The following is an 11,917-nucleotide window of genomic DNA, read 5'->3' as shown; positions in this document are numbered from 1 at the left end:
ATTGTCCTGGAAGAGACAGGGAAGAATAATGGGAGGGAGCATTTCTTTTAGAGAAAGTTATGTGCACATGTAATAATACTTCCAACATTACATTATGAGGGAACATGAATGCTATCTTGATTTACCTTTTCCTCAACATGTCAACAAAATAAGAGAGAATTCATTAACACTAGATCATATTTTCCTTTAAAGGCTCATTTAGGGTCACACTGAACTTTAAGGTTCATCTCATTGCGCATGGAAAATTCAGTGGTTCAGGTGTTGTTAGGATTACATACTATTTGTACTGAACCTCAGCAGTTTTTTTTATTTCCCCGACAGGTCGTCATTATGACCACACACACACACACACACACACACACACACACACACACACACACACACACACACATGCTTGCTTCTTTCGGGATTGACCAACCATTGCCATTGAGCTGAACATAATCTTTTTTTGTTTGCCACTTGATGGTAGGCTTAAAACAACACTGACATATTATCACCTCACAAAGTTGTAATGGCATATGTTACATTACATTACATGTATTTGGCAGATGCAAGTCACAATTTTGTCTTTTTACACTCCGACAGACAAAGAGCCACATAATTATTCCTTTGGAGTCAATCTTTCTTTCCAACTGACAACTAGAACCAATGTTCACTCTCCTTTTTGTTCAGTTTTGGTTTTGACCGCATGACAGTGTATTGACATGACACTGTTATGAACGTATCATACACATTATAAAAAAGTCATAAACGTTTATGACATATTACTTCTTTTAGCAAGTGTCATTCGGTTTTGTCATGACAAGTTATGGTTATGGTTATGGTCATGGTCATGACAGTGTCATTTCACTCTTATGTAGATATCTATTTAGATGTAGATACCTTCAAGTAAAGTGTTACCAAATATTGCTAGGTGTCTTCAAAAGCTTGTTGCTAACTTTGATTTGTCATCTGTTTGGAGCTGGGCAGGTACTAAACAGTATCAGAGCTTTTTAGTTAAAAAGAGCTACATGCTGCGTCTGTAAAAAGAGGTTGGTATTAAAAATGACACTGAATCATACAAAATGTGTGCCATGAAACCAAAACAATGAGCTAAGTCGGATCGCATTGATGAGTGAATAAAATGTGTTTTTGTGTGTGTGTGTGTGTGTGTGTGTGTGTGTGTGTGTGTGTGTGTGTTTGTGTGTGTGGGTACAAGTGGATCTTGGAATTGTTTTGACAAACTGCTATTTCTAAGGACTAAGGATGAACTATGAAGATTCTATGTGTCAAAAATTTCAATTTGTTGAGTTTTACAATACTCATGCAGAATACTTTAAGTTCAAAACATGTGTATGTGAGGCTGCTACTAAAAAAATGTCAGATAATACATGTTTGAAGATTGTCCATGTGTATTTATGTAAAGTGTGTGAAAGTTTGTATTCATTCCAACGAATCTTCAAACATGGAGATGCAATGTTTTCACTTCAGAGCACAGAAAGCATCTAATTTCTATTTAGACACTATTTCTGAAAGTCCAAAAAAAGGTGATCACTCATACCAATCTCTCTTAAAGACAGTCATGAATCAAGATTGCTTTATACAAAAGTATATGACAGCAATCAATGTCACTTTGTTGATGGATATCCTGAGTGAAAGAGGAAACTCTCATCTCCAGAAGGCAATAACATTAAAACTAAAGTCGTTAAGTTGTGATAAATGACAAAACAGCGTAGAGCTCGAGAAGGCCTTCGCTTGCCAGCTCTCTTGCCTCTCACACTGCTTCCCACCAGTAGTTAGGTTTATCTGCAGGCTAAAGCAGCCAGCTGGCTCTCTCGATACAGCTTTAAACCTGCGTCAGCTGCAGAGTTGACATAAATCTCTAAGGTCATTCTTTGAGGTAATAGGAACTACAAACAAGTCCAACAGGTGAACCATTACCTGTGAGAGACTGATCCACATGGGAGTTGTTTTTTTAGCTGGCAGTAAACATTGACTCAAAAGGAATGAGAGATTAGAAGATAACAATGCCACCACTCAAGACCTCAGAGCCTGGTCTCACAGAATTCTGTGAAATGATCACAAACTGTTGCCAGAGCATTACGTGGCGGTGGCACGAAATGTGTGAAAAGTCTGTGTGGCCACCACTAAAAACAATGCAAAGTAAAGTCAGCAAGAAGAGGACGTGGTGTTCAGAGTGACAACAGTAGCGGGTAGTATGAAAGGCCGAAAATCCGCGGTGGGTAGGTGGATGGGTCAAACAACACAGGACTTCCACCCAGGAGACCGGAGATCGTGTTCTAAACCCAACCCGTTCTTCTTTTCCTAAACCCAACTTGTTGTTGTCCCGCCTGCCTACAACTTTTTCCTTAACTTAAGGGGCCGTGTTCATTTCACTAAATTATTCCATGGACCCATCACAGAATTTTAGGCAATTCTGTGAAACTGCCACACATTTTGAGTTAAGGGGCTGTGTTACTTTCAAGGAATTCTGTGAGTTCAGGTTGGACCTCAGGGCTGGGTAGACAAAGTGTGATAGGATAAGTGGAGATGGAAGAAAGAGAGAAAAAGAGCGTGGCAAGGCATCAAGGATATTTTCCATGAAAAGATAAAGCAGAGGACTAAATATAGGAAGAAAGGGTGAAGAGAGTGTTATTAGGTGGACAACCTAAAAACCTTAAACTTTAAACACTGTTTGTGTGCGTGTGTGTGTGTGAGAGAGAGAGTGGGTGTACAAGCACAGAAAGTTGAGTATGGAGATTTTCATCTCCAAGATGAAAATGATACTCTTTCCCATTCATTATGGCGTAAACAAAAAAGTGTGACCAAGTTGAATAAATCACTCAAAATTCAAAGAAAGTAGTCACAATGAATGGTATGTGTTCCAATGCCTTTTGTGAAGGATATCATAAGGTCGTGAGGCAATCTAATGAAAAGTGCCGGTCATTTTTGACCAGAACAATATTAGAAGATTAAAACAATTTGGTGGTAAAGTTTGTGCAAGTAAAACAAATTTGATAATGGTTCAAGTAAGTTAATAGGGTCATCCAGCTTTCTTTTTTCGTGCTTACTGATCAATTCTGTTTTTCTAGTTGTCTCCTAGACCACATGAATTACAATATGCTGAAGGAATATCACTGAATTTTGCCCAACAACGTAAAAAAAAAAAAAAACACCATCATACAGCCGTCCTTTTCATCTCACACAGTATCTTTGCTTCACATCTCTCCCTCTATGCCCCCAAAGGTTGCAAATGATTAAGAAATATAAGTATGCTAATAATCCCATATACTTGTTGAGTGAATATGGGCAATCTCCAAAAACCATCCATAACGTCCCACTGCGGGTAAGTAGAAAAAATGCATTATTCCCTAAAATTGAATCATATGCCGCTGTTGATTGCTCACAGATTCCTGGTGAAAATGTGATTTATTTTATGAGCACTTCATGAAATTACATTACAGTTGAGACCTGGAAGTATTGCTGTAGGTACAGAGAAGATAAAGAAAACTGAAGCATTATAGCTTTTATGATAGAATAATTCAATGACTGACAAACTGACGTCTCAACAGGTTTACTGAATCTATGACACTTCACAGATCACATTAAAATGTACCTCTGCCTTCAGCACTGAAATCTGATTTCTCATTCCCTTGGCTGTCATGCACATTACGTCCTTGTAATATTTACATCCTTTAAAATTGACAGTAAACATCAGGTCTTGCTTAGACCCCGTCTTCCAGCGCCCTGCTTATCCAGGCTGCATGCTGCCTTGTGAGGTGTGAAAGCGCTGTTGGATCCATAAAGAAAACTCCATGTCAAAGTCGCTCTGATTTGAGTGGACACACATTGCTTTACTCTCTGTTAAATTGGCCATAAGCATCACTGACCACCGCCTCCAGAGACTATCAACAATTGTATCTTTACTGTATCCTGGGTGCACTTTGCTATTAAAATGCATCATCTATGCTAGTGCTAGTCTATATATCAACGACAATCCACTTCCGGGATTGTTCTGGTGCTGGATTTCCCTTGTTTTCGGCCGAAAGTTCACCTTCTGCTTTCTTTGTGTTGGCATTCTAAACTTTGGTCGATTCAGGAGGACTATGGTTAACAGCTCCTCAGATCTTTGCAGGGTAAATCCAGACAGTAAACTAGGCTATCTGTCGAATCTGAGTGTTTTGTTTGACTAAAACAACCTTTGAATGAGCACATGTTCCACCAAAAATGTCTTCCCGACAGCTATTTTGCATTGTGGTTGGGGCTTAGCGGCACCCAAGACAATTGTGATTGGTTTAAAGAAATGCTAATAAACTGGAGCATGTTTTTCTCCAATCCCGGAAAGCTGCGTTGACTAGCCAGACCCTCTCTTGCAGCGCCGTGGAGGAAGGTTTGGCAATGCCAGACTATGCTAATTACACTGTAATGTGTGACACCCTTCATATTGATTAATTGAGGGAGACATGTAACCAAAGACAAAAACATTAAGACTAAGAAGAGATTGAGGTAAGCAAAGTGTGTACTGTGGAACTATGAAGCATGAAATTCAGTGTATACACATGTTAAAAAAAAACACACACACACAAGCTGTGTTCAGTTAGAAAGTAATTTACGTAGAAAGTAATTTAACATTGCGATGAGTGATTTTCCAACATCCGACCATGTTACCACAGATGACTTCCTTCAACCACGAAATGATGGAATTACAGCCAGAGATGGCCACCGCTTGGCTCTGAAATCATCCAGCTCTCTATGCAGCAGAGTATTTCTGATGCTGGAAAGTGTTTGTGGGAATCACTGTAGCATGGGATGACCTTGGAATGGGTGGTATTGCATCATTTCCTCTACACCAATGAGATGAGATGGTGCCCACCTAAGCTCAGCTGGTGTCCTTAAGCACTCCCTCCTCTACCATGACAAATTCCCCCCACTTGATATTTGGTGGTCCAAAGTGACCTTACATCCCGTTTGGCAGCACAATTTCATTGTGGTACCAAACACAATCAGTGGGTTCTTTCAGGCTCCAGTTGCTTCGATAAAAACTCCCTCACCTGAATATTTATGGGATGGTAGTTAGAGCACTTCCTGCTGAAAGGTCATGGGGGTCAAACCAAAGTGACCGTCATGCAAGATTTGATTGGCTGTATGAAAATAAGGTCTCCATCTACGTGGACAGATACTGAAACTGTATTCAGTCTAATTAATACAAAAATATAAAATATAATTGACCCCCTTTTTTGGACAGTGCAAGTGATTTACAGCAACGTGTACAATTTTTGCTGCCAACAAACACCAGAACTAATAAATTATCTCATGTTAAAATGTACCATTTTCCAACATTTCAGTGAATGTAGGAAAATATGACATAACGTTATATGGACCTAAACTTTGACACTTATAAATAAAGTGTATAAAGTCTGGCTGCTTGTTTGCATCATTTCACACAACATTACATCACAGTGCATTCATGTTTATGTTGTTTAGTATAAAAGATCTGCCTTTCAATCCCTCTGCATTCAGTCTTCAAAATCATTTGTAATTTTCCAAGAGAAAGTAACTGTCAACATTACATCACAACAAAAGTGTTTTTGAATAGATGCTGCCTCGAAAGTGCCATTCAAGGCACTTTCATCATTACCTTGAGACATTTAGCTGAGATGATGATGGCCTAATTTAAAGTGATGTGAGGAAGAACACAAAGACAATCCAGCCAACCGAAACACACCACAGATTTGATGGAAATTCATTCCTGACCTTTGGGAACAGAACATGTGGTAAATTTTGTTGTTGTGATGTAAATGATCCAAGCTCAGGTGGCATCACTACTAACTACCATATTAACAGGGCTGAATGCAAGTTATGTGACAAATTCTGTTAATAAATCTGTTTCTTGAATATTTTGATTATTGGTTGTTAGACTGTTGGACTGTTGTCCTGTGTCTGTCCCACTCCCCTGTAGGCTACAAGCAATGCCCATCATTCTGCAGTAAACTGCATTGGATGTAAGCTTCCGGTATAGTATACTACCATCAGAATTGGTTGTCGGATGGTCGAGTTCATGTGAACACTATGAATGTCTTCTGAGGAGAGTCTATCTGAAAATGTGCACCATTATCCCCATATTTAAATTATGTGACAGCTCTATGACAGCTAACCTTTCGCTCAAACACAACAGAAACACAGTGAGAGTGTTATAAGTTGTAAATTGTCCCAAATGCAACAAAGGAAATATGAGGGCAGCAGCCAATACTACAACAACGACAATGTGATGTTTGTTTATTACGAAAGGAATGGAGCCTTGTAATCATTATGATCAAACATTAACTTGTATAGATCTATAACAAAAAAGAGAAATGTAAGCACTGTGAAAGATTACAGTATATTAATGACAGCCTACAGGGGGCCAGATAGTATAAGCACACGTCTACTCTCACTTGTAATACGTCCCAACATGTGCGTTTACAGATGGAGGAACCCTGTTCACATAGCATAGTCCAAGGCAGATTGATCGTAAGCAGCCTTCAGGCAGCACTAAATGGGTTTGAATCTTTTTCACTGTTAATTTTAAGAGCACAATTCCATCAGTTACAGTCCCAGGGGTTAGATAAGATTAAACAACTCACTAACTCACTTTCTAATGCAGAACATCAAACAAAGCAGCTAATCTTGTATCCTTCTACGAAAAGGATCAATATCTGAATCAGATGAAGAATCACTTTATTCTCAGAGGGGAGCAGGATGGATTTGTTTTCGTAACAGCAGCGCAGGGACACTTTGACAACTTGCGAGGAAAGATAAATACGTGCAGACATTGGTGCAAAACATGTACACACACACACACATATATATATATATATATATATATATATGCAATCGACTATGTACAGCTATGAACAGTTTAGGCCAATAATTCCATGTGCATTTGAGCAGAAGGGTAGCATATACAATGACTGTAGTAATGGAGAAAGGTTCAGTTGTTCATTGATCTTACACTAAATAAAAACAAAGAGTAAACATAAATTTACGAGCAAAAAACAACACTGTTAGAGAGCTTGAAAAGTGTCAAGATGTATGAAGGCTGAGGTCACAAAGACTCGCACAGACGTTGAGGGGCTGACTCTTCCCTGCAGTGAGCGTTCCTATTACTCCAGTCTGGTCTCAGGGCCACTTAGCTCTAATTACTGCACCCTTATGGCAGGGCCAATCACTACCAGGTTAATTGTTTGATCTCTGCCATATGTACAGCCTGCCGTCATGGTAATCCACCTCTCCGCACATACATGAGCCCACCATGCAGCTGCTCCTGTCGTGAAAACAGTGTGTTGGTACAGAGCAAGGAAGTGTGTCAAGGTCAGTTTAGATGGCAGGTCAAATCTAACCTAAATGACAAAGTCTCAAACTGAAAAATTAAGGAATCAGCAACATTGATAAATGAGTGACCACAACATCTCTTCACACAATGTGTGCCTGAGTTGCGTGGGAAATTGTGGCAGGTGGATTTTTCTAAAGTGTGTAAACATCGGTAACTGCCATTAGCACTAAAAGTATGATCTGCTTTTAAATTCACTGGTTCTCTAATTTTCATCAATTTGAAGAATCATTAAATTTGACCAATTTATAAAGAATGAATTACTTTTAGGGGCTGTTCAGATGTAGCTGTGATCTGAAATGAAACTCAGTCTTGTCGGCTGTGGGCGCTGACATGCCTGATCATGAAAAAAACAATAAAAGCAGTCTGATCCTAATAATTAGTATGAATACACTGGGTGAACATGTTTTTGCTTAAACCTTTTTTTGGGCACTTGGAGGTGCTGAATACAAGCTGTAAAAACAACATGGACATATTAACAACTTTAAAAGTTGATTATGGTGAATTTGTTAATGAACTGTTGTTTTTTTACTTGCTATTTTTTCTTCTGTTGTAAAGCACTTTATGACATCTGCTCTTGAAAGGTAAAATATAAAGTTATTTTAATCAGTATGTCTCCACTTTACAGAAAGATGCGTAGACCTTTTTCACAGCAGACATTTTGACATTTCATTATCGGAAAAGCACAGACGTGTTTAATAACATTAATGATAGGTGCAATTCACTTAGAATTGGCCCTGGAATTGTGCATCCTGGCTCACTGAAATAGTTTACTGTTACACTTAATGGAAATGAGCCATCATTAGTGTTTCACCATTTTTCCTACTGTGATAAATGAACATGTCTGCTGTGAAAAAGGCCCCTTGTGGTTCCACCTGACTATTTAGACTTAAAAACAGCTAGTCAAAGAAGATATTCTACCAACCAATCATGTTTTGTTACAATGTCTAGATTAGACGATCCCCATGTTTTAATAACTTAACGTTTTTTAACATTGAAATGTTTGAAAGACTGAGTATTTTACTCCGTTCAAAGCAAAGCAATTGTGTCCTTGTGTCCCAAGATTGCTTAGTTGTTTGTAAGGGTCATTCATATCATTTGAAAAATAGATCTTTCTCACACACACACACACACACACACACACACACACACACACACACACACACACACACACACACTTCCAAATAGCCTTGCCTTGATGGAAAACAGCACATCCGGGGGGAAAGGACAGATATTACACGGATCATTAGCTGCAAATATAAAAGGGAGCATCACAGCGGCCTAATGACGCTTTGATAAGCTCTGTTCTGGAAGTAAACATAATCTGTTGACTTTCAATTCTTTTGTCACACCACCAATGATAGTTGAGGCAGAATGAAGCATTCTGCTTTAAATGGGCTGCTGTCGTGCGGAGCGAGGCAATGTGGGACCCTCTTGAAGAAAATAGGAGCTGGTGGGGATGTGAAGTTAGAAATGTAAATATCTTGTTTCATGTTACATTTTCGAGATAATGAACTTGGCCAAGTCTACACTTGTTTTGATTTTTATCTGGCTTGACATAAATGCCTGCTGTCTTCCGGCCTTCCCATTACCAGCAATCACTGAGTCACTGTGACTCATAGCGCCTATTGGCAGGACCAGCAGTATTTACCAGACACCTGCAAATTAATGCTGCATTACAGAGATGCAGACAGAAATTTCCCTCTTCCTAAAAGCCCATTAAGGCTGAAGATGCAAATTCCAAGTCATCTTCCGAGATGCAGTTATGTGAGGACATGTCAGCATGGCAGAGAAATGCTACCCAGCAGTACTGTGTGCACTTGTTCATGACCAAAAAACACAAACATCCTCTTTGCTTTACATGTCCATAAATAAAACCTTTTGCAGGTTTAATAAGGTCAAATGTGAACCTGATGTGTAAATGTACAGTTGTTAACATTCTCAATGAGTGACTGAAGACACGAGGAGTAAAGAGAAGGGCATATTTTTTGTTGCTGGACGTGCTCAGCACACATTAATTGCCCATGGGATCAGTGTGTGTGTGTTTGTGTTTGGGGGCTGGCAACATTGATCGCCAATCAAATTGATTTCATGGCATACTAACAGTTTGGTATTGGAGTAGAGGATCCACAGGAGCTCTTCCCATGAGGAACCAAATATTGTGGGATTGGAGGTGGTAAACATTCACCAACCCAAAATAAAAGAAATTAGAGGATCTTTTTTAGGTTGAATTCACATTTCCCAACAAAGATCCTTGCAAGTTAGTTACTTTGTGTTTTGTTTTTTTAACAAAATGTACAAATGACAAAAAGACGTGGGTGTCTTCAACAAATAAAGCAGTGCGTGGCGCCCACATTTTGCAACCTGCAAACGTGCTGTCTGATCATATGATGCAGTCAGTCCACATTTTGCTTCATTCATTTCAATGTGGAACTGGCTGAAACACAATCACAAAGGAACCCGCCCCCTTTAGTCTAATTAAACTTTGACAAACTGTGCAATGTCCAGTCGGTTTGAGATTATACAGGAGTAGTGTGTTATTATGGACCCCATACAATTTCTAGACATGCTAGGGTTAGACATTGACCTCGAGTAGTTAAGGTTAGGATAGCAGATTGGTGAGAGGTTAGGACCTGAACAAATTGGGTTCAATTCAGTTCTTCTTGCGTAAGCATGGACGCCTGGCCAATAGTAGCGGAAAGTTGCATGGGTTCCATAGTAACGCGGGATTGACCACATATTCAGGAAAAACAAAATGTTTATATTTTTGTTTTAGAACTGCACTGTGAAAAAACACAAACACCAGAGAATGTAGAGAACTGCTTGGTTACTATCAATGCAAGAACACCAATTTCAACAAATATATTGTCTTTAGACTGCTGGCCATGCTAGCTGCTGCAGGTTATGTTTACAACTTTAACGCTGCGGATGAAGATGGATGGATGGATGGATGGATGGACTTTAACGCTGCCATTTCCTGTTCCCTTCTGCTTTTTGCCAAACCCCCACACAAGTACATTCCACCTGGCAAAAAACAAGGTTTACCCTCAAGTAGCCAGTGAGGAAATGTAAACATGTCAAATGAGATAAGCTAGGCTGACAGGAAATGCCACGGCTGTGAGGCTCGACACATAATGTGTTCGAAAATTAAAGACGCTGCCTAGCTTTATACTCTGGGACTGACTGGGTAATGCGGAGCAGGTGTGCAAGCAGCTGTGGAATCAAGTAACTGGAAAAAGGTGCATCTGAGAGGACAACTAGTGGGCAGAAAAGGAAGGGCGGGTATAAAATGACAGATGAGAAATAAACAGTCAGGCATGAAGATAACACAGATGATCGTGAAGATCAAGCTGTAGCCGTCATGACAAAAGTAGTATTGAAACAATAGTTTGTTGAAATATTTGGGGATCATAACTTTGGCCATAACATTAAGCAAGACATCTGACACAGCAGTAAAATACTGCAGCCATAGTGCCCCTCCCTGGTGCATTTGTGCAGAACTAAAGCAATGTGAGGCGGAATGTTGCCTCAAAGTGCAGAACACTCAGTCAATCTACCCTGAATAAGTAATGGAGATGCGTTATTGGAAAATGACTAGTTTGGTCAGAGAGAATTGAGGTCATAAAGCACTGACCACATTACTTGGAGGGCAGTTGTCATCATGTATACCTCTCTACCATCAGTATAGTATATGAGTCATAAAATTGAAACTTTTGAAAGCAGCACATTAATTGTTGTGCCTCTCAATCCTTCTTCACCTCATTACTTAAAATGCAAATTATCCTCAGGATCATTCAGGAAAACTGCCTTGGGGTGAGAGGATGCTTGCACTTAGGTCAAGTAAGGCATCTCTGGTTCCTCTACATTCATTTCCTTTATAATATCTCAAATCCTCAACAGCATTTAGAAAGCAATCCTTGCCCAAAGCAGTGTTTGCACACAATCTGGAAAGTCTGGTGAGCAGAGGAGGGATAAGAATACTGACGGCACCGCTTCATATTCAGATCTGTCTTCTGCCTTTGGAAGACCTTGTGAATCCTAATATAGCAGTAAAAGGCCTATACACATGGGAGTCAGTAATGTATGTATCGATCTACACAACTGTAAATAAAGTCAACATACTTGTCTTGACATTATTTATTAATGTAGTGATACTTTAATACAGTACAAATTCATGCTCACGCATGCAGCAGTACTTCCTTACTCTTCATGTGATCAACAGAAGTAACAGCAGGTAGGTTTTGTCTTCAACGCTTTGTTTGCTTAAATGAGATTGATGCATTTTGGTTTCCAAAGTTATATTGTGCAATAACAAATACAGTGTGTGAACATTTTTGTGAGCAAATGCATGCATGGCTTTCCACAACCAAGTAACCAATGAACTTCTCTTTAAAAAGTGTGTTACAATATGGATAAATGAATGTCAAACTGGGGCATCTGGGATATATTTAGTCAATTAAACCCAAACTTTAATATACTAACAATATGTTTATTTATTAATTTTCCTCACAAGATTTCCTTATACCAAAAACGCAGGAACAAAGAGTAAGTGTGAAGGTTTCATAGACT

The sequence above is a fragment of the Etheostoma spectabile genome, chromosome 13, assembly GCF_008692095.1.
Source record: "Etheostoma spectabile isolate EspeVRDwgs_2016 chromosome 13, UIUC_Espe_1.0, whole genome shotgun sequence".
Lineage (NCBI taxonomy): Eukaryota > Metazoa > Chordata > Actinopteri > Perciformes > Percidae > Etheostoma > Etheostoma spectabile.
This window is presented reverse-complemented; position numbering follows the sequence as displayed.